The sequence below is a fragment of the Neovison vison genome, chromosome 2 (genome assembly GCF_020171115.1).
Source record: "Neovison vison isolate M4711 chromosome 2, ASM_NN_V1, whole genome shotgun sequence".
In the NCBI taxonomy this organism is placed as follows: Eukaryota; Metazoa; Chordata; class Mammalia; order Carnivora; family Mustelidae; genus Neogale; species Neogale vison.
Genome location: NC_058092.1, coordinates 20,980,998 through 21,001,032, shown reverse-complemented (window position 1 = coordinate 21,001,032; position 20,035 = coordinate 20,980,998). Strand labels below are relative to the sequence as shown.

The following is a 20,035-nucleotide window of genomic DNA, read 5'->3' as shown; positions in this document are numbered from 1 at the left end:
ACTGAGCCACCCAGGTGCCCCAGGGACCGCCATTTTTATGTCTTAATTACTATGGTTTTCAAGGTTTATCCACTTCAATGTGTGTCTTCCAGATCCTGGGGGCAGTACGTGAATCTTAGCCGTCTATGTATCCACAATTTCTCACACAAGGTCTAGAGCTGAGATCTATCTGTCTCCAAAGCCTACTGCTTCCCCCAGGTGTAGCATCAACAGACATATTGACACATACATGCCCTTGCTTTGAAAGAGTTAAAGGAGGCAGTTGCCACCTCTGGGCCTGCATGCTCTTTCACCTTGGAAGGATACTTTTGCTTTGACCACTGTTAAATTCTTGCTTGCTTATGAAGAAGAAAAAAAAAAGAAGAGAGGGTTTAAGGAGACGCTTGAGAGACAGCTGGGGAAGGAATTTAACACACATTTTGTCAAAGTTCCATGGCCATATTTTAAAAGAAATGTCAGGGAGTTTCAGAAGATCAGAATATTGTAGAGCTAGGAGGATCCAATCCCTTCATCTCACAAAGGGAAACGTGGGACTCAGGAGGGCTAAGTGATCGCAGAAATTACACAGCACGAAGCTGCGGTGAACACGGAGCTGGCTGCTTGCCCGTGTCTTTTCCTTCTTGGTGACAGGATTATGGAAAAAGCTGAGTTGCAATTTTTTTAAAAAAAAAATTTTATTTGTTTATTTGAGAGGAAGAGAACATGCAAGAGAGCATGAGCGGGGTGGGGGAGGGGCAGAGGGAGAAGCAGGCTCCCTGCTGAGCAAGGAACCCGATGTGGTCCTCGATCCCAGAACCCTGAGATCATGACCTGAGCTGAAGGCAGACGCTTAACTGACTGAGCCACCCAGGTGCCCCTGAGTTGGAATTCTTTTGATAAAATACCACCAATCAGGATTTCCAAGCCATCTTTTGTGTCAAGAAGGCCTCTTCCTGCCCTGACCTCAGTCTCACACCAGTGATCTCAGTTGGAGGGTGTTGCTTGAAGCAAGATGTGGTCTCTCACCTCATTCAGAAGAGTCACAGACACAAGAGTGGTAAGCGTAGGGCACAGTTGATGAGAACTGGGCGTTATTTATGCTTGTTTTGACTCATCTATGTTATATTTGTCCTTGAGACTTAAAGCTACAAACAAATAGAACAGAACCCTCTTGTAAAACACCTGTTGGGTTGTGGTTTTTTTTTTTTTTTTTTTTTTTTGCAGGTGTAGTGTAGCTGAAATACAAATTTTGCTTCCCTTGACAACCTGCTAGCAAGTCGTCCTTCCACCTACCCCATCACTCACCTAGTCATCCATCCATCCATCCATCCATCCATCCATCCAGGTATCCCCAAAAAACCATATAGAGTACCTATTTTGCCCCAGTAACTATGCTAAGCATAGCTTTTATCTGTTGTCTTAATGAAACCTCACACTCCCCACTGAAAGGTAGCTGATTTTATCCCCCTAGAAATGAATAAAATAAAGACTGATGGAATAAGACAGTGGCTGCCTCCTAGCTACTTGGTACAAAAGGAAAGGGACTTCCTTTTTGTCGAGCCCAGATATTTGCTTGCCGCTTTCCTAAGTCTCGTCTCAGTGAGTCCTTATAGCTTCTGTACAGAACTGATATTTTCATGCCCATTTTGCAGATGGGGAAATTGAGGCTTAGAAGGGTCCAGTGATTTATAAGAGCTAGTGAGTGGTGGGATAATCTTCAAACCCAGAGCTGCCTTAGTAGCTGTGGGTCCCTTGCCTTCTTTCCTCCCCTCTATGTGACTGTACCCTCACCCAAGTCTCTGTAAGCGCTGTCTTGGCTTTGGTGTGCGCTGGGTTAGAGGTCTCTTTGGGGCAGCTGGCGAAGGCCCCGTCTTGTTGTTTCTAAGGCTTTTGTATGCCCCGTGCAGGCTGAAGCCCCGAAAGCAAGGACTGTTTTCAGGGCCAAGACCCCTGGGATCCATTAAGGGCACACCTGCCAGCAGATGGTATACATGAATGCAGTGTTTCAAAGAGTGTCATTGTCGCTCAAATTAGAAGGTGCATTCAGCGGTCACCTGCCATTTCTGTAAGAACAGGGAAAGGGGTGAGCGCTTACTGTGTGCCAGGCACTGTGAGGGGAACTTCACGTCATCACCCAGGGATAAAATGGACTCTTCCCTCTGCCTGAATTACTTCTCTTCCCTGGTATCTATGTGTCTGGCTCACTCCCTCACTTCCATCCAGACGCTCACATGTCCCCCTCTCAGTGAAGTCTGCCCTTGACCATTTTATTTAAAGCAGAAGCTTCAAGAATGAAGTGATTCTCAAGGCCACGCAGTAAGCAGCTGGGTCTGTCTGGCTGCAAAGACCATGCACTTTTCATTTGAGCGCACTGACCTTCATAGGCTCCTCTCATGGCGTGGACGGTGTCCGTCTGTCTGTTCTCTGTATATTTGTCTATTCATTCTGTTAAGATTCCATCTATGAGTGGAATCATTTGGTATTTGTCTTTCTCAGTCTGACTTATTTCACTTTGTTTAACACTCTCTAGGTCCACCTGTGTTGTCGCGAATGGCACGACCTATTCCTCTTTGCTGGACGCCTCTCTTGTGCATTTTTCTGTCTGAATGTCTGTTACTTTCTGTCACCACCTTTCTTCAGTCTGACTCCCTACGACAGCTCAAGAGTGCTCAAAAAGTATCTTTAACTTTGTTTGCATCCTTGGAAAATGTAGTGTTATCCTCTGTGTGTATTCATTTGAAATTTACATGAAAGGCACGATTTAGATAAGTTGGGCTAAGGACCTCCTTCTCTGTCTCCAAGTTGTCCCATTCAGCATCATTTCTACAATTTCACTATGGTGAAGTGAGCACATTGGGTTCACTGTCGCAAACATCTGCTGGGCCCTCCATCGTGTGCGTCTACATTTTACTTACCTGTCCCCCTGGTGACGGACAGTTGGGTTGTCTCCCGCTTCCTTTACCATAAACAATGCTGTGAGGAGATCCTTCCGGACGCTCCCCCATGGACCAATGTGAACTTTTCTGGGATGAAATCCCAGGTGTGACATTGCTAGGGCAGAGGCTTCACACCTACCTAATTGGGCTTAGACCTGCCAAATCACTTCTAGAATGGCTGCACGGGTCTACACTGACACCCATAGTTACAGGAGAGTTTCTATGTCTCCAAGTCCCCACACACACTCAGCATCGTTCCACTTATAAATTGCTCATAGGTTTTGGGGCACCTGGGTGGCTCAGTTGTTAAGTGTCTGCCTTCAACTCAGGTCATGATCCCGGGGTACTTGGATTGAGCCCCACATTGGGCTCCCGGCTCGGCCGGACGCCTGCTTCTTCCTCTCCCACTCCCCCTGATTGTGTTCCCTCTCTCACTGTGTGTGTCTCTCTCTCTATCAAATAATAAATAAAATCTTTAAAAAAAATAAATTGCTCATAGGTTTTAAGTAAAATATCATTTTGGGTTTGAATTTCTCTCAGATTATTAATGGGTCTCTGATCATGTACTCATTAGCCATCTGAATTCGAATTCATACCATTCTGCTTCCAAAGCCTGCCCAGTATCACATAGTGATCATTAAAGTGGCCTTTGGGACCACGTTGCCAGGGTTCAATTTCTGTGACTTCCCCTGGTCTGTGATATTCACCTCTCTGTGCCTCTGTTTCCTCATCTGTAAAATGGGCATAATTTTATTATTGATATAATAGGATGGTTTTGAGGATTTAAAATTTCTTAGAATAGTGCCCAGCATGAAATAAATACCTGCGAATGTCATGTCTTGTCTGGGTAGATTGTGTCATTCTTCACACAGGCTTTCTGTTCATTCCAGCTCATAACCCTGTTTCCCCACCCCTGCTCATAAAGTTCATATTGTGTAACCCTGAATTTTCCTCAGAAATGTGAAACCATTAAAGGGAAAACAGAATGTAACTTATTTGGCTTTCTTATTTAACTTCCCAGGTCATTCTAACGGACTTTTAGAGAGCATTTTAAGAATTGTCACATGCATGAGTCAGGAGATTTTGGCATTCAGAAGGAAATGATGATTCAGTTCCTTAAAAGAAAGTGCGGGTGGGGCACCTGGGTGGCTTAGTGGGTTAAGCCTCTGCCTTCAGCTCAGATTTTGAACTCAGGGTGCCTGCTTTCCCCTCTCTCTCTCTGCCTGCCTCTGCCTACTTGTCATCTCTGTCACATAAATAAATAAAATCTAAAAAAAAAAGAAAGAAAGAAAGGGTGGGTCATCAAAGCAGAGTATTAACAGAGTTAAAAGGCAGCCCACTGAAGGACAGACATTGTCTGCAAACCATGTATCTGATAGGGGATTTATATGCAGAATATAGAAAGAGCTCCTACAACTCAACAATAAAAAACTAGAACTCAATTAAAAATATGGGCAAAGGACCTAACAGGCATTTTTCCAAAGAACACATACCAATGGCCAAGAAGCACAAAGCCACGGTAAGTTGAAAACAGGAAATAACAAGAGCTGGCAAGGAATGAAACTCAGGTACCATGCTGGGGGGAAGGGAAAATGGCGCAGCTACCGTGGAAAACGGTACTCAGTTCCTCAAAAACTTAAACACGGAACTACCACATGACCCAGGAATGCCAGCTCTACCCCAAAAGAATTGAATGCAGGGACTCTAGCCCTAAGGTTCATAGCAACAACATTCACGGCAGCCAAATGTAGGAGCAACCCAGGGATCCATGAGGGATGAATGGATCCACAAAAGGTGGTATGTACATGCAAGCGAATACGACTCAGCCTTAGAAGGGAAGGAAATTCTGACACGTGCTACAACCTGAATGAACCTTGAAGACATTATGATGAAGGAGAAAAGCCAGACACAAAGGACAGACATCTGTATGATTCCACTTAGAGGAGGGGGCTAGAGTCGTCAAATTCAGAGACAGGAAGTGGAGTGGCGAGCGCCATGGCTGAGGAAGGGAGGAATGGGCAGTTATTGTGTAGCAGGGATGGTGTTTCAGTTGGGGAGATGGAAAAGTTCTAGAGTTGGGTGGTTTGTATGGTTTAGAACAATACGAATGTACTTAATGCCGCTTTAAGTGAGTACTTAAAAACTGATGAAATGGTAACTTTTATGTTGCCCGCCTCCCCCACATAGCCTTTTTTTTTTTTTTTTTAAAGGGAGGACAGCGTAGGAAGAAGTGGGGTGAGAAGGGGCAAATACTGACTCCCAAAGTGTTCTTTTTCGTGGTGAGCCCATCACGTTCAAGGTGCTGTTGTCTGCCATTGATTCAGCCAACTTTACTGGAGCGGCTGGGTGTGAGAGAGCTTAGTCAGTCACACTCTGTACCCACGTGGTGTCTTTGGTATGTGTGCCTGTCTGAGGCAGCCCCGCCCAGTGAAAAGAGAATGGGTGTCTTTCCTGCATTTCACCAACATTTGGTGATTCCTTGCCCATAGGTAGCACTCTGCCATGGGCTGTGAGAACAAGTCAAAAAAATTTTAAAAATGAAGTCTCTGTCTTCACATCTCAGCAAGCGGCAGATATGTTAAGAATGCAATAGAGTGTGAGGCACCTGGGTGACACAGTGGGTTAAAGCCTCTGCCTTCAGCTCAGGTCATGATCCCAGGGTCCTGGGATCGAGCCCCACATCTGGCTCTCTGCTCTGCGGGGAGCCCACTTCCTTTCCTCTCTCTCTGCCTGCCTCTCTGCCTCCTTGTGATCTCTGTCTGTCAAATAAATAATCTTAAAAAAAAAAAAAAGAATGCAATAGAGCCTTATGTCTGCTGTTCAGTGGTCCACTACGGCTGGCTGTCATGTTGGTGGCTTGAACTCATTCCTGTTGGGAGTACTTATACCACAGAAATGAATGAGCGCTATGAATCTTTTGAACCTCGGCTCTGTCACTGGCTCTGTGATCCTGGGCAAGTCACTTCAGCTCCCCAGCCTCAGTTTCTTTCTCTGTAAAATGAGTCTAATAAATACCAGTTCCTTTCTCTTCCCTTTCCTTGCAAGAGGATAATTTGACACTTGGGATGGGGCATTGGTTGTTCTTGGATGACAGGCAGCCTGCGTAGCCCAGGTAACTGCTGATACCCCTCCCCACTTCTCCTCAGCTGGCCACAATGCTGCCCTGGGCTGGTGTTGTCCAGAGAAAGCAACTGTCCAGAAATAACTCTACAGGCACTTATTATGTACCGCGGGGAGAGGAAGGGGAAGACTAGAAAGGAAGGAGGTAGCTATTGCTCTCCACAGTTCATTGTTTCATTGTTTATATTTGACCTTATGACCTGATAGTGGCTCCTCACATTATGGTTGTTTCACAACAAATGAACCTCAGCTACAGCAGCAGCCAAAACTCAGTCAGCAAGGCAAGATGTGGAATGGGGAAGAACGTGGGCCTTGGAGTTAGAGCTAGACTTGTGTCCCAGTGCTGTCGTCTGGTGTTACGTAACTGTATGCTTATCACTGAGCCTCAGTTTCCCCACCTGTAAAAATGGAGATCATGACAATGACTGCACACATGTGTTAGAAGTCTTGGGGAGGTCATGGAGAGAAAACCATGTGTCCTCTGTCAGGGGCCATGACATGTGTCATCAGATGTGAGCGACTAACCGCAGCGACGTTGTTGGTTGCCTAATACCTATTCTCTCCCTCTTCCAAAATAGAAGAACCCCAATTTTATTTGGAGTAACAGTGTATCTGGCCTAAAGATGGCATTTCCTTACAGCTAGGGGTAGCCTCGTGACTAAGTTCTGGCCAATGGGATGTTAATAAGAACAGCTGCTAAATTTGGAAATGCTGCTTCAACAGAGTTGACTCAGCTAAGTGATCCCCTTCAGCCTTTTCCTCCTTTTCCCTTCTGGCCTGGAATTTGGTGCCGCAGCAGCCATCTTTGACCTTGAAGGGATCTTGAAAGTAGAAACTATCGGGACGCCTGTGTGGCTCAGTCTGTTAAGCGGCTGCCTTCAACTCAGGTCGTGATCCCAGGGTCCTGGGATCGAGCCCTGTGTCAGGCTCCCTGCTCAGCGAGGAGCCTGCTTTCCCCCTCTCCATCTGCCTGCTGTTTCCCCCTGCTTGTGCTCTCTCTCTCTGTCAAATAAATAAACAAATTCTTAAGAAAAAATAGAAACTATTTGCTGAGATAGTAGAAAGAATGATCTAAGGAGCCTGGGGCCATATTGGGGCAGTACTATTTCCCACTGTCTATTGCCTACCTCTGGACCATTTTTATGGGAGAAAGAAAGAAAATTCTCTCTGAGAAAGAAAGAGAAGTCTCTGTTATTTGGGGTTTTCTTTATATGCAACTGAATCTAATCCATCCAGATATTACTGGATGGAGCATGGAAGACATAATTGGAGAGGGGCTGCCTCTTACCAAGCACCTGCTATGGGTTCGTATGATTTATACTTTTACGTAGTTTCAGTCTTTTTACTTGACGTCTCAGAAGCATTGGACTCTGTTGACCTTTCCCTTCTCAAAACTCTTTCATGCCCTGAGTTCCATGACCTCATATTCTTCCTGGTGTTTGCAGAGTCTCTTAAAAAAATTTTTTTTTAATTTTTATTTGGGGATAGTCGATACACACTATTATGTTAATTTCAGGGGTACAACTTACTGATTTGACAAATTTACACAACATGTTGTGCTCACCACAAGCGTGGCTCTCTTCTGTCCTGTTACGTTGCTTCTACAGTATCACTGATGTGTTCCTTATGCTGTGCCTTTTATTCCTATTTTATTCCTGGTTTATTCATTTTGTTATTGGAAGCCTGTATCTGCCACTCCCCTTCACCCATGTTGCTCACCCCTTCGCCCCTCTGGCAACCTTTAGTTTTGTTCTCTCTGTTTAGAGGTCTGATATGCTTTTTGCTTATTTATTCATTAGGTTGTGGTTTTTGGAATTTACTCATTGTGGAGTCAAATTCCGCGATGAGGAGAATCATATGGTATTTGTCTTTCTCTGTCTGACTTATTTCACTTAGCATGATATCCTCTAGGTGTACCCATGTTGTCTCAAATGGCATGATCTCCTTTTTTTATGGCTACAGAATATTCCATCATATATATATGATGGGGTCTTTCTTGATTATCAAGGGACAGAAATCTCAACTTCTGTGGGACAGAGGCAGAAGGAGAGGGTCTGTTCCCTATTTCTCTACTCTTGTGAATTTCATCAACTTTGCTGGCTTTTTTTTTTTTTCTTTTACTCATACTTGCCCTGTTCTCTTTCACTGGTTAATCACGAATATTCTGTGCAGTCTGGTGGATTACCTGTGACTTAACCCTCATATCCCTATAGACCCATTTTCAGCCTCCTGGACAAGATCATATTCTTTTTTCTGTGTGTTTAAGAAGAAGCTCCCTGCTGAGCAAGGATTCCGATGCAGAACTCGATCCCAGGACCCTGGGATCATGACCTGAGCCGAAGGCAGACGCTTAACCGACTGGGCCACCCAGGTGTCCCTGCACTGGAGCATATTCTACCAATATAAACTCTTACTGCATTCCATTACAAACATTATAGACGGTATATTTCACCTAAGTATGGCCAACACAATTCTGATTTCCCATCTACATCTGTACACATTTGATTAATACTTGTTCTCCCCAAGACAACCACCACTAATTTGTAAGCTCTAGCAGAGCAAGGGCCTTGTCTGTGTCTGTTCACCATTAAATCCCTAGCACTTTTTTTCCATAGGAATTTAATGTCTCTTACAAACATGGATGCATGTGCTCATTTTCGGATCTGGACACCGAGGCTCGTTCCAAGGTCGTACAGGTCATACAAACATCATGGGAGTAGACTGCAAATCTGCCTCCTAAAACTGCCTTTTCCTCTTTTCACTCTACTGACCTCTGAGATGGGGGAAGTGTTGGAATTGTACCACTTCTGGGTGTGCAGCTCTAGAAACCTTATCTGATTCCTAAAGTCTTTGGAAAGGGATCTGAAAAGAATGACAGTTTGCCTGAACTTTCAGGGGTGGGAGAAAGTTCTCCTTTTCCCTTTCTCCCATTTACATCTCTCTTTCGTGTCTTCCTCCCTCCCATCTCTATCCCTCTCTCCTTTCCTTTCTTTCTTCCTACTTTCCAAAATATGCCCAAAGTTCCTGTGCACTGTCAGACCCTCCTCTGGAAGATGGTGACGTAGAGATGAACCAACCCCAATCTCTCCCCTCAAAGTGCTCAAAATCTAGTCTGTTAGAGTTCTAGGTCAAGTCAATCAGTTTTAACCCAGTAAGCTTTCCTCTCCTCAGACATTATTCTTCCTGCATTAGTTAGACTTTTTGGATGCAAGTAACCCAAACTGACTCTAGAATGGAATTTACTGGAAGGGCATCAGATGGAGTCCAGAATTGAAAGGAAAGCAGGATAATCAGCCTCAGAAAACAGGAGGGTGGGCAACTAATGGAGCCAAGTTCACACTCCAAGAACTAGCTTGTGAGATCAATGCCATGGGCCCTGGCAATGCCACTGTCCCCACTGTGATTACTCCAGCTATCCTTCTGTCTCTGACAGTGCCCCTCAATATTCAAAAACCTGAGTGAAGGATGCCTGGGTGGCTCAGTCAGTTGAGCGTCTGCCTTTGGCTCGGGTCATGATTCCAGGGTCCTAGGATTGAGTCCCGCTTTGGGCTCCCTGCTGGGTGGGAAGTCTGCTTCTCCCTCTCCCACTCCCCCTGCTTGTATTCCCTCTCTTGCTGTCTCTCTCTCTCTCTCTGTCAAATAAATAAATAAATTTTTAAAAACAAACAAAACAAAATAAAACAAAACAAAACAACCCTGCAAAGACCTGAGTGAGAGCATCCCACAAACTGAGCTTTGATTGGTTACTTGGCCCAATTCCAGCTGCCTGGATGCAGGGGAAGGAGGTAATTGCTCCCTTTCAGGGAAGGATGGGAGTTGACGCTCAGAGCTCCTGACACTGTTGCCCTCATTTCCCTATGGTTATTGGTTGGCACAAAGGTCAAAGGAACTCTTGAGAGGTCATCTATACATCATATCGCTGGACAATGATCAGCTGCTAAGTAGAGGGCTGTGACCTGAATCTGAGTCTAGGCGGTGGAGTAACAATTAAGGTTCTCTGTTGCAAGCAAAAGACACAACCTCTGCCAATTTTCAGGGAATTTATTTCAGGGAATTTAAAAGGGAATTTATTGGAAGGATGTGGGCAGGGCTCAGAGAATTTGTGCGCAGCCGGAGAAGCAACTCAGGGGACATACTGGAAGCCAAGGAACGGTCAAGGGATTAGGCTGCAGATACGTTTATCCCCAGTGCTGCCTTCTACCAGCACCATGAATGACCTCCAACAAGATCTCCTAGCTTGGCCACACTGTCTCAAAACTGAAAATTCTCAGGAGAAGGTGTTTGATGACATTAGTTTCCATTTTGGCCCTGTCTTCCAGGGCAAGAAGAAGCATATGATTCCTTTAGTGAAATGGGTCATTTGGAGTTATTTTCCATCAAGACTGCAAAGGAAATTAATGCATTGGAGGGAGGGCAGTATACCGGGTATCCATCATCTCAAGGACGGCCCATAGTAGACAATCATGTGCTTCAGAAGCTTGTAGCAATAAGTTCATACATCTGGTTGTCAGCTGGGCAGCTCAGATGCTCTCAGTTGGAGTTGTCCACGTGTCTGGAGGTTTGTTAGCGGCTGCCTGATCTAGTCTGATCTTAGTTGGGAAGACAAGGACCTCTGGCTCTGTAGGCATGTTTTCATGGATAATGGCAGAGGCACAAGAGGGGCAAACCTTATCACACAAATGCTTTCTAAGCCCCAGCTTGTATCACATTTGCTGACACTCTATTGGCCAAAGCTAGTCACATGACTAAGGCGAGCCTCAGAGTGAGGCAGCCATGGCAAAGGGCATGAGTAGAGGGAAAGGTGAAGAATTGGTGCCATTTTTGCAATCCAGTGAGGGAATAGTGTGTGCCACTACGAGGAGCCAGCGTCCATGGCAGAAACTGAATTCCAAGTTCTTCTCACATTCCATCTGGCATCCCAGGCAAAAATGCTTTTCTATGGGATGGGACTCTGTTCCCATTCAATGGTATTCACAGAGTATTAGACTGGTGAGAGCAGGGATTTTTGTTTATTTTTTTTTTCACCACAGTATCCTGCTACCTAGAATAGCACCTATTACGTATCAGGTGGTTGAATGAAAATTCCACGTGAACCTACCTTACACATCTCACCAAGGCTTTTTACTTTTGTGAGGAACCTGTATGCTATCGAGGAAAGGACTTGGATTGGAAACATACAAATCTGGGTTAGAATCTGGGCTTTATCATTCACTGTTGGTAACTTGGGCAAATTCCCCAGTCTTCTCAAGCCCCTGTTTCCTATAGCGGAAATCTTTGGGGGTCACTTCTTAGTGCAATCTTTCCATTTTCTAGTAATTGTCTTCACACTTGTAGTGTGATCAGGCTTCTAGTATTAGGTGACCCTGGACCCCTCTCTTGACCCTATCTCAACTGATCCAGGATGACGAGTCTGACCCCAAAATGGGCCAACCTGAGTCTCTTCTCCAGGAATTTGGGATTCCAGTTTTAGCCTGGTTGACCTCTTAAATGGAGGAGATAGGAACTCAAGGGGTCGCTATGGCCATTTTCCGCTAGAGAGAGCTGGTCTATGGCAGGAGAGAGGAATAAAGCCCTCATTCCAGATTATATCTTAGGCCTAGCCACCTGTCAGACAGCTAGGTAGGTAGCTAGGTAACCATTGGTGTGATGGTTTAGGGCATAGTCTCTTGCTTCAAACTATGTTGGTTGAGATTCCGGCTTTATCACTTACTAGCCATGTGACCCTAACTGAGGTATTGAACTTCTCTGTGCCCTGGTTCTCATCTGTAAAGTGGGAATGGTAGTAGGACCTACTTTATGGGGCTGCCATAATGATTAGATCAAAGGCCATAGAACAATGTCTCTACGGGGTGAGCACTAGGTGAGCACTAAGTGAGCACTACTTACCATTATTCATGTCCATGGATTTCAGGTCACATCCTTTGATCCTTAAACTTAATTCCTCACCTTTTCAGGAAAATCTCACTTCAGTGGATTGTTGATTCCAATGCAAAGAAGCTGAATGAACATCTTTTCACCTGTGCAATGGGGAAAGTTGAGAATTGGAGTACTTAGAGTGGTTAGGAGGGTTCAATGAGATGAACAAAACTCTTGGCACACTGTAGATAGGTACTCGGTCTGCATGGTTCCTGTCTTTCCTCCCTCAGACTTCAACCATGTTCACTCACTCACCTTGGCCAGATGGGAGCCAAGGATGGGAGATGGTGCTCCTGGTGTGGGTGGTCTTGCTTGCAGCTTGGTTTGGCCCCTTTCCAAGGTCAGTCTGACCTGCTCTGACAAAGTACTTGCAACCACACATCTCGATCCTTCATTCTACACTGAGGGGAGTGAATCTGTGATCCTGAGGTGGTTCTTGATCCTGAGGTGGAATCCGGGATTCCTTCGCTCAGGAAGACTTCATGTCTGGATGCACTCTAGATCTTCTCATTGCTAGGGAAGGGGCACAGGGCACAGCAGCCCTTGAGGGGAGGGGTCAGAGAGCTGAAACCACCCTTCATCACTTGTTCCCTGCTGGCACAATCCCTTTCCTGGTCGTTGGGAGCTACAAAGGAAAGGGGAAAGGCATGCCACTGGTTTAGGAGTTCAGAGGCAAGTGGCTTGGAGATGTGGACTGGAAATTCTTGATTCATGTGATAATATTCTGGAGTGGAGAACAAGTCCATGATGGGGAGGTTTTCTTCCTCTGGGCTGGCTTCCTCAGCCTTCTAGCTCTTTCCTTTGAGGCCCCTTTTCTAAGCCCGCCCAGCCCAGCCCAGCCCCTGGGCCAAGCCAAGCAGGAGGTATGGGTAAGTGGGGTGGGAAGTTCTAGAGCCAGTTTTGTCTCCTGCATCCGTTTTCATCTGGACAAGCAGCAGGGTCATCTGCAGAGAGGAGTTAACTGCTGTCATTGTCCCTCCCCTGCCCCTTCTCTCCTGTGAGGAAAACTGTTGTAAGCATGGAATAGTATTGGCTGATGATTCTGAGGACCCATAAATCTCTGGCCACGAGATGTTGCCATGTTGGCCCAGTCCTGGGCTGGGATTCTGTGTCAGTTTCCCTACCTAGTTCTCCAGCTACACATGAACATAGCTTCAGACTTTCCATATTGCCTTCTTCTTAGCTCCACTAGTCAAGCATCTGCCCAGGCCACATCAAGTCCCCCACTTTCTCTTGGATCCCAAACTTGGGACTGCCTGACGTCCTATCCAGGATGTGTCACCAGAGCTGGGTCACCCTTAAACCCATCTTGCCAACGTCCTCCCTACCTCCACCAGCTCAACATTCCCCATGCCTGGGCTGACTGCTGTCATTATATTTTGAGTCTTTATCAAAGAGACAACCTGGGGAGGGAGTCAGACCCTCTGGGCTAGGATTCTGGGATCATTTTCACTAACTTGTATGACTTTGAGCTGGTCACCTCTTCTTTCTGAGTCTCAATTTGCACACCTGTCTAGGAGGCTAATGATCCCCTACTTGGAGTTGGAAGGATTTCATGAAATGGCCTAGCCATAACCCTTAGCATGTTCTGGAGGCTGGCTGTCCACTGGCCCTCTTCCACATACCACCGCAGAAGGGAAAGGAGTTCTGGATCATCATTACTCTCTAATGACTAAATTCATCCCTTGCTTGAAGCTTTTCATAAACTTATTATCAGCTCAAGATATCAGCATTGTGTTGGGGGTTGGGCCTGGGAACAGGAAACTGCACTGGAGCAACAGGTCTCTGACGTCAGATTGGGCAGAGACAGCAAAACAGTGGTGGAGCATGTGACCCCGGAAACAGAGTGCCTGGGTTGAAATCTCAGCTTTAACTCTGTTGAGCCATTGGCAAACTACAGTACTTCCCGTACCCTCAGTTTTTCCCACCTGCTATATGAGGGGTAAATTAGCTTGTGTTGCCTAGAAGCATTTTAAGGATTAAATGAGATAATCTATGTCAAGTGTACAACATGGGACTTGCCACAAAGTCAGCACTCAAAACATCTTTGACATATAGGTCATTTCCAAGTTTTTGCTACTTGATTTCCTCTTTATTTGATTTAATTAGGAGAAAATCCCGGGAGAAGAATTACCGTCTTCTAAAATACATTGGCAAATTGCTTTCAAAAGGGTTCTTCCAGTTACAATGCTACCAGAAAACTGTGTAAATACTGTTTTTTTTAAATGTCTTCACCAGCACTGACCATTTTAATTTTTTAAAGTTTTATATGAGATTTCTCATAATTAATTTAGTTGGTTCTTTTTTTTTTAAGATTTTATTTATTTATTTCACAGAGAGAGACACAGCGAGAGAGGAAACACAAGCAGGGGGAGTGGGAGAGGAAGCCCGATGCCGGGGCTGGATCCCAGGACCCCGGGATCATAACCTGAGCTGAAGGCAGCCACTTAATGACTGAGCCACCCAGGCGCCCCTAATTTAGTTCTTGTCCCTTTGACCACAAAGGTGAACAGGGTGTGTCAATATGTAAAAGTTTATTAGAATTAGAGAGGGCTACTTTTTCTCCGAAGAAGGAACTTAGAAAAAAACATACGCACGGTTGGTAAATATCTTGAAAATTGAGGATGTTCTTCTTCCTGTCAACTGCTGCTACTTCTCTTTTCTGAAACATCCATTTCTATATATCTTGTTCAGTTCCCTCGGCTTCAATTGTAGGTCTGAGATGTGCAAAGGCCCCGAACGATGGTGATAATTTAACAGTTTTTGATGAAACTTCAGATCAATTTCTATGTCCCTTTTTAAAAAAATTTTTTATTTATTTATTTGAGAGAGAGAGAACAAGAGGGAGGAGGGGAGAGGCAGAGGGAGAGGAAGAATCAGGTTTCTCCCTGAGCAAGTAGCCCTATGCCAGGCTCAATCCCAGGGATCCAGGATCACGACCTGAACTGAAGGCAGATGCTCAACTGACTGAGCCACCCAGGTGCCCCTCTATGCCCCTTTGAACATGCATTTTATCATGACAATTTTCTGATTCAGGAGAAACGTAAATTTCTCTACAGAATTATTGAAGGTGACCAGACTCAGTTTCTCCATCTGTAAAATGGAAGGGAGGTTGGGATGAGGCCATCTTAAAAGGGCCCTACCTTTGAAAGGGAGCCACTTCATGGGCCTGCCAAGACAAGCAAGAACTTGGTTGGTAAAACATGTCTTGGTGGGGAAAGGGGGCACCTGGGTGACTCAGTCGGTTAAGGGTCAGACTCTTGATTTCGGCTCAGGTCCTAATCTCAGGGTTGGAGATTGAGCCTTATGGCTGAGTCTATGTTGAGCATGGGGCTGCTTAAAATTCTCTCTCTCCCTCTACTCCTCCCTGCTCCCTGCATATACATGCTCTCTCGCTCTCTCTAAAACAAACAAACACTTCTTAGAGGGAGGAGGAAGTAAGCCAAGACCAAGCAGCATCATGGTTCTCAAAGCCCTGCTTGTTCATCCCCCGAACCTGTAGAATGCAGGAAGCTAAGAATGCAAGAGAAGCGAAGAGGAGCCAGGGGAGACCAGAAGGTGAAGTTTCACTGTCCTCCACCCACAATCATGTGCATCCCTAGACATACAGGGAGGGGCTCTGAATATCGCACTCTCCAGGCTCTTGGAGCTCAAGCCAATTTTATGTAACTTCCCAAGAAAGACTGTTTTCCCCATCTCAGCAGATCCTGGGTTTTTTTTTTTTTTTTGTCTGCATTGAATTTATCATTTACATTATTTTGCCTTTGTCTTCTTTGGCATTTTTATTGGTTAATGTCAGTCTCCCGTACTAGAATATAAACTCCATGAAAGCAAGCCCTACATTTGTCTCATTCTCTGATATATCTCTGGTTTCTGGAAGATGTTGGGTGTTTAAGAAATATAAATGGAGGAAAAGGTGACCCCAGTGGGTTGGAGATGTGGGGGTCATGCAGGTTAACAACCTCATGTTACATGTATTCATTTCCTTTATAAAAATAGTCCGGAACCATATGTAATTGGTAGAGGTGGGATTTGAACCAGGCAGTCTGACTCCAGAGTCCATGTGCTTAACCATGATGCTTTGCAGCTTTGCAAAGGAAGACTGCAGTCATTAAATCCACGTGAATATTTATTGACATGGGAAAGAATATTTTCTGCGGGAAAATATTTACAACATGTCGGTGATGGAAAGAGACAGGCTTCAGTATACAGCACTTACCACTCAAGGTCCTCGGGAGGATTAAATGGGTTAACACATGTAAAGCACCTAGAACAGTATCTGGGACTTGAAGTGTTTGTAGGAGTTGTCAAAGTAGCTCGTGAGCCCTCTCTCGTCTTCAGGATGGATTAGGGAGAAGTTGGCTTCCCGGGCCACAGTGTGGAGAGGCACCCGGATCATTGGAGAACAGCCTCCCTAGGCTGGAAATAGTGTGTATAATGCCTCTCTCTCTCTCTCCCTTGCCGTTCTGTGGGCGGGGGCATAAGATGGTGGGAACAGGACAGACAAAGCTCTCTCCATCAAATTCTCCTCTTTCTACACTCTACCCACCTCTTAATATCACAGATCTGGCCCCGAGGTCCAAAAGTGGTTAAAATAGGTTCTACCCTTTGCTTTTATAACCTCTACCTAGGCAGTGACTTCACATTCGCTTTGGGCCATGGTATCTATATTCCAGCATCTATGAGGCAGAGACAGGCCCCATTTCCACATCCTACTACATGGCTTGTAATTATTGCCTTGGGTTTTCTAGGACCCCTGGGTTCTCATCGTGAATTCTTCCCTCTTACTGGTTCGGGTGGTTTTCTTCTATTAGCACAGGTCCTAATGATCTCAGCCGGGATGGGGGCTCCTTCTGAAATAGGCAGGAGTAAGAGGAATCAGAGCAGAGAGTTTGTGTCCAAATTACCCCCAAGTTCAAAGGGCTGAAATGGGGTGTAAAAATGAAGACAGATTTACGGGGCCGCCAGAGCCGAACTGCAACTGGAGAACAGGAGGCTGAATTCCAAGTGGGGCAGTATCCTGGGTGGTGACCCACTCCTGCTTTTCATGAGTTTACCTCTTAAATTCTGCACCTGCTAAGTGCAAGGTCTGGGAGGGCAGCTATCATTATCTCTCAGGCTTTCGGCCTTTGGCTTTTGCTGAATTATTTTCAGAGTGAAATTACAGAGTCACAGATTTGATTTGGTATCTGCTACCAATGGCTTTGCCCAGAGTGGGGCCAATGAGCCCTGCCATTAGCCATGTGTGGGCATATCTTGGGGTATAAAAAGGCAGAGTTACAGACAAAGATGTGCCCAGGATGCACACCCCCCCCCCGGCAATGTAATACCTTTTGGGGAAGGAACAGCTGTAGGAGAAGGAGATGGAGAACAAGCAAGCTGGGGAAGATGGGACACCTAGCCAGCAGGTGAGTGATCTGGATGTTTCTTTGGCTTCATTCTGCTGTGGATTCCTGACCCCTACTTCTTGATGATCCCCAGTTCCTGGCCTATGGGCTTTGTAGGTTCAACTTTTTCTAATCGTATCTCCCTCCCCCTTTACCAGCTGGTTAGTCCTGCATGAAGAAAAGGTCATTGGCTCCTGCCAGTCTTTGCCTTTCCAGCCTGGAGTCACTCCTTTGAGCTCTTGAGCTCACTCTGAAAGGACTCTACTTAAAGGTGCAATCTGATCTGGGCACTCCATGCCTTCATCTAGTCTCCTAACTCTTAGCGAGGCAGAGTGATGGAAGGGTTAAAAGCAAGAGCTGAAGCCAGACTGCCTAGGTTTAAACACTAGTGGCTCCCCCTGCCGCCCCCCACCCCATGTTATGAACCGGATAAGTAGGGCAAGCCATTTAATCTCCCTGGGTCTCTTCTTCCTCTTCTGTAAAATGGGGATGAAAATAATAACACCTAACTCATAGCACTGTAGGAAGGATTAAACCGAGTGAATGTCTGTAGAGCCAGGGACACTAAATGAACCACAGTGAGTTAGGTGGACAGTTCCCCACCCAAAATGCCATCAGAACTAGTTGAGAAACGCTGGCTGAGACCATGAAGCACAAATGCCTAGGCTGAGTCACTGACTTACCACTTAGTTTCATGATCTTAGACACTTACTGAACCTTTTTGTGCCTCAGTTTACTCATCTGTAAAATAGGGCAATGAAATGAGCTGTGAAATAAGAAAATGATAGCTTCCCTCATAGGGGGTTGCCTTGAACCTTACATGAGTTAAAATATACAAAGCTTTGGGGCACTTGGGTGGCTCAGTTGGTTAAGCCTCTGACTCTTGATTTCTGTTCAGGTCATGATCTCAGGGTCGTGAGATGGAGCCCTGTATCTGGACCTGCGTTCAGTAGGGAGTTTGCTCTCCCTCTCCCCCTCCTTCCCCCCCTGTGCATGTATGCCTTTGCTTGTGTATGTGTTCTCTCTCCAATAAATAAATAGAACTTTTTAAAAAAATGTATACAAAGCTTTTAGGACAAGGCCTGGCACGCAATAGCCAAACATTTTGGCAAGTGTTACTATTTTCTGTTCCCCTTATCTGATGTTGTAGGCATAACAGGAGGCAGGATACCATATATCATGAGAATTTTTTGCATATCAGGAAATAAATCTTCTTTGACTGTTTCCTTTGAAATTTCTCCAGAAGGCAAGTTTTCCTTGGAAGGCTGTTAGTTCTTATATGTGTGACTCATAAGAGAAAACACTTTCCTTAAGGCAGGGAAACTAAAGCTGGTTGTGTCCTAGCTAGTGGTGAATTAAACCAGCTTGAAGAGCCAAGGTGACTTAGGGATTGATACGCTGCAAAACAAAACAAAACAAAACAAAACAAAAAACACCCCAAAACATCGCGCACACGAGCCTAAGCAAGAAAAACACGTTGGAGAAGGGAAAGGGGGGGAAGTCTGGATGAGCTCACAGACAGGAAGTAGACAGGTCTCATGAGGAACTAGAACCAGGAACTAGAAACTTCAAAATGGGCCCAGACTCCACACACTCGCTCACCACTCCCTCTGCACTGCCCTCCTCTGAGCCATCACCATCTCTTGGCTGGATCGTTGCGACATTTTCTCAGATTTTCCCCTGGTTCCCCACCAATCTGTTCTTCACACAGTAGCCAGTGTGATTTTTTTTTGAAGACTTATTTTTTGGGGTGCCTGGGTGGGTCAGGGGGTTGGACATCCAACTCGTGATTTTGGCTGAGGTCATGATCTCAGGGTCGTAAGATCCACCCCCGCATGGGGCCATGTTCAGTGTGGAGTCAGCTTAAGAGTCTCTCTCCATCTTCCTCCCTGTCCCCCTTCCCATGCTGGCACACTCTTGTATGCATGCACGCTCTCTTTCTAAAATAAATAATCTTTTTAAAGAAGATTTATTTATTTATTTGAGAGAGAGCATGAGTGAGCATGGGGGAGGGGCAGGAGGAGAGGGAGAGAATTTTCAAGCAGACTCCCCACCTAGCTTGGAGCCAGATGTGGGGCCTGATCCCATGACCCATGAGATCGCGAGCTGAGCCGACACCAAAAGTTGGATGCCCAACTGACAGAGCCACGTAGGCACCCCAGTCTTTTAAAGATGTGGTGATATTGTGTTTCTCTGCCCAAAACTTTTCAGTGGTTCTCCATCATACCCAAGGGGAGGAACATGTCCCTCTTGTTCACTGCTGTATCCATGGGCATGGAACATAGTAGATGCTCAATAAATTTGTTAAATGACAGAATGGAAATGCACCAGGGTTCAAGGCAGAACCACTCTTTCCTCCCTCTGAGGCTAACGATTTCTTTTTTTTTTTTTTAAGATTTTATTTATTTATTTGACAGAGAGAGAGATCACAAGTAGGCAGAGAGAGGTGGGGGGGAAGCAGGCTCCCTGCTGAGCAGAGAGCCTGATGCGGGGCTTGATCCCAGGACTCTGAGATCATGACCTGAGCCAAAGGCAGCGGCTTAATCCACTGAGCCACCCAGGTGCCCCGAGGCTAACGATTTCTTATCATTCTTTGTGGCTCTATCCCGTGGCTCCTTCCTGTCTTCTTGGCACACCCATTCATGTGGCACAAAATGGCTGTCCTAGCCTGAAACTATGTCACCTCTCAGCTCCAGC

At 45.6% G+C, this 20,035-nt stretch overlaps 1 protein-coding gene across 1 annotated transcript in view; it reads left to right on the top strand.

Annotated features, from left to right (window-relative positions):
• Positions 1-1,433, top strand: part of PTAFR (platelet activating factor receptor) — a 43,612-nt gene extending 42,179 nt beyond the window's left edge. The window contains exon 4 of the transcript XR_006383132.1: positions 1,204-1,433. The gene's annotated coding sequence lies outside the window, so the exon portion shown is untranslated. The remainder of the gene's footprint in view (positions 1-1,203) is intronic.
• The last annotated feature ends 18,602 nt before the right edge of the window (positions 1,434-20,035 follow it).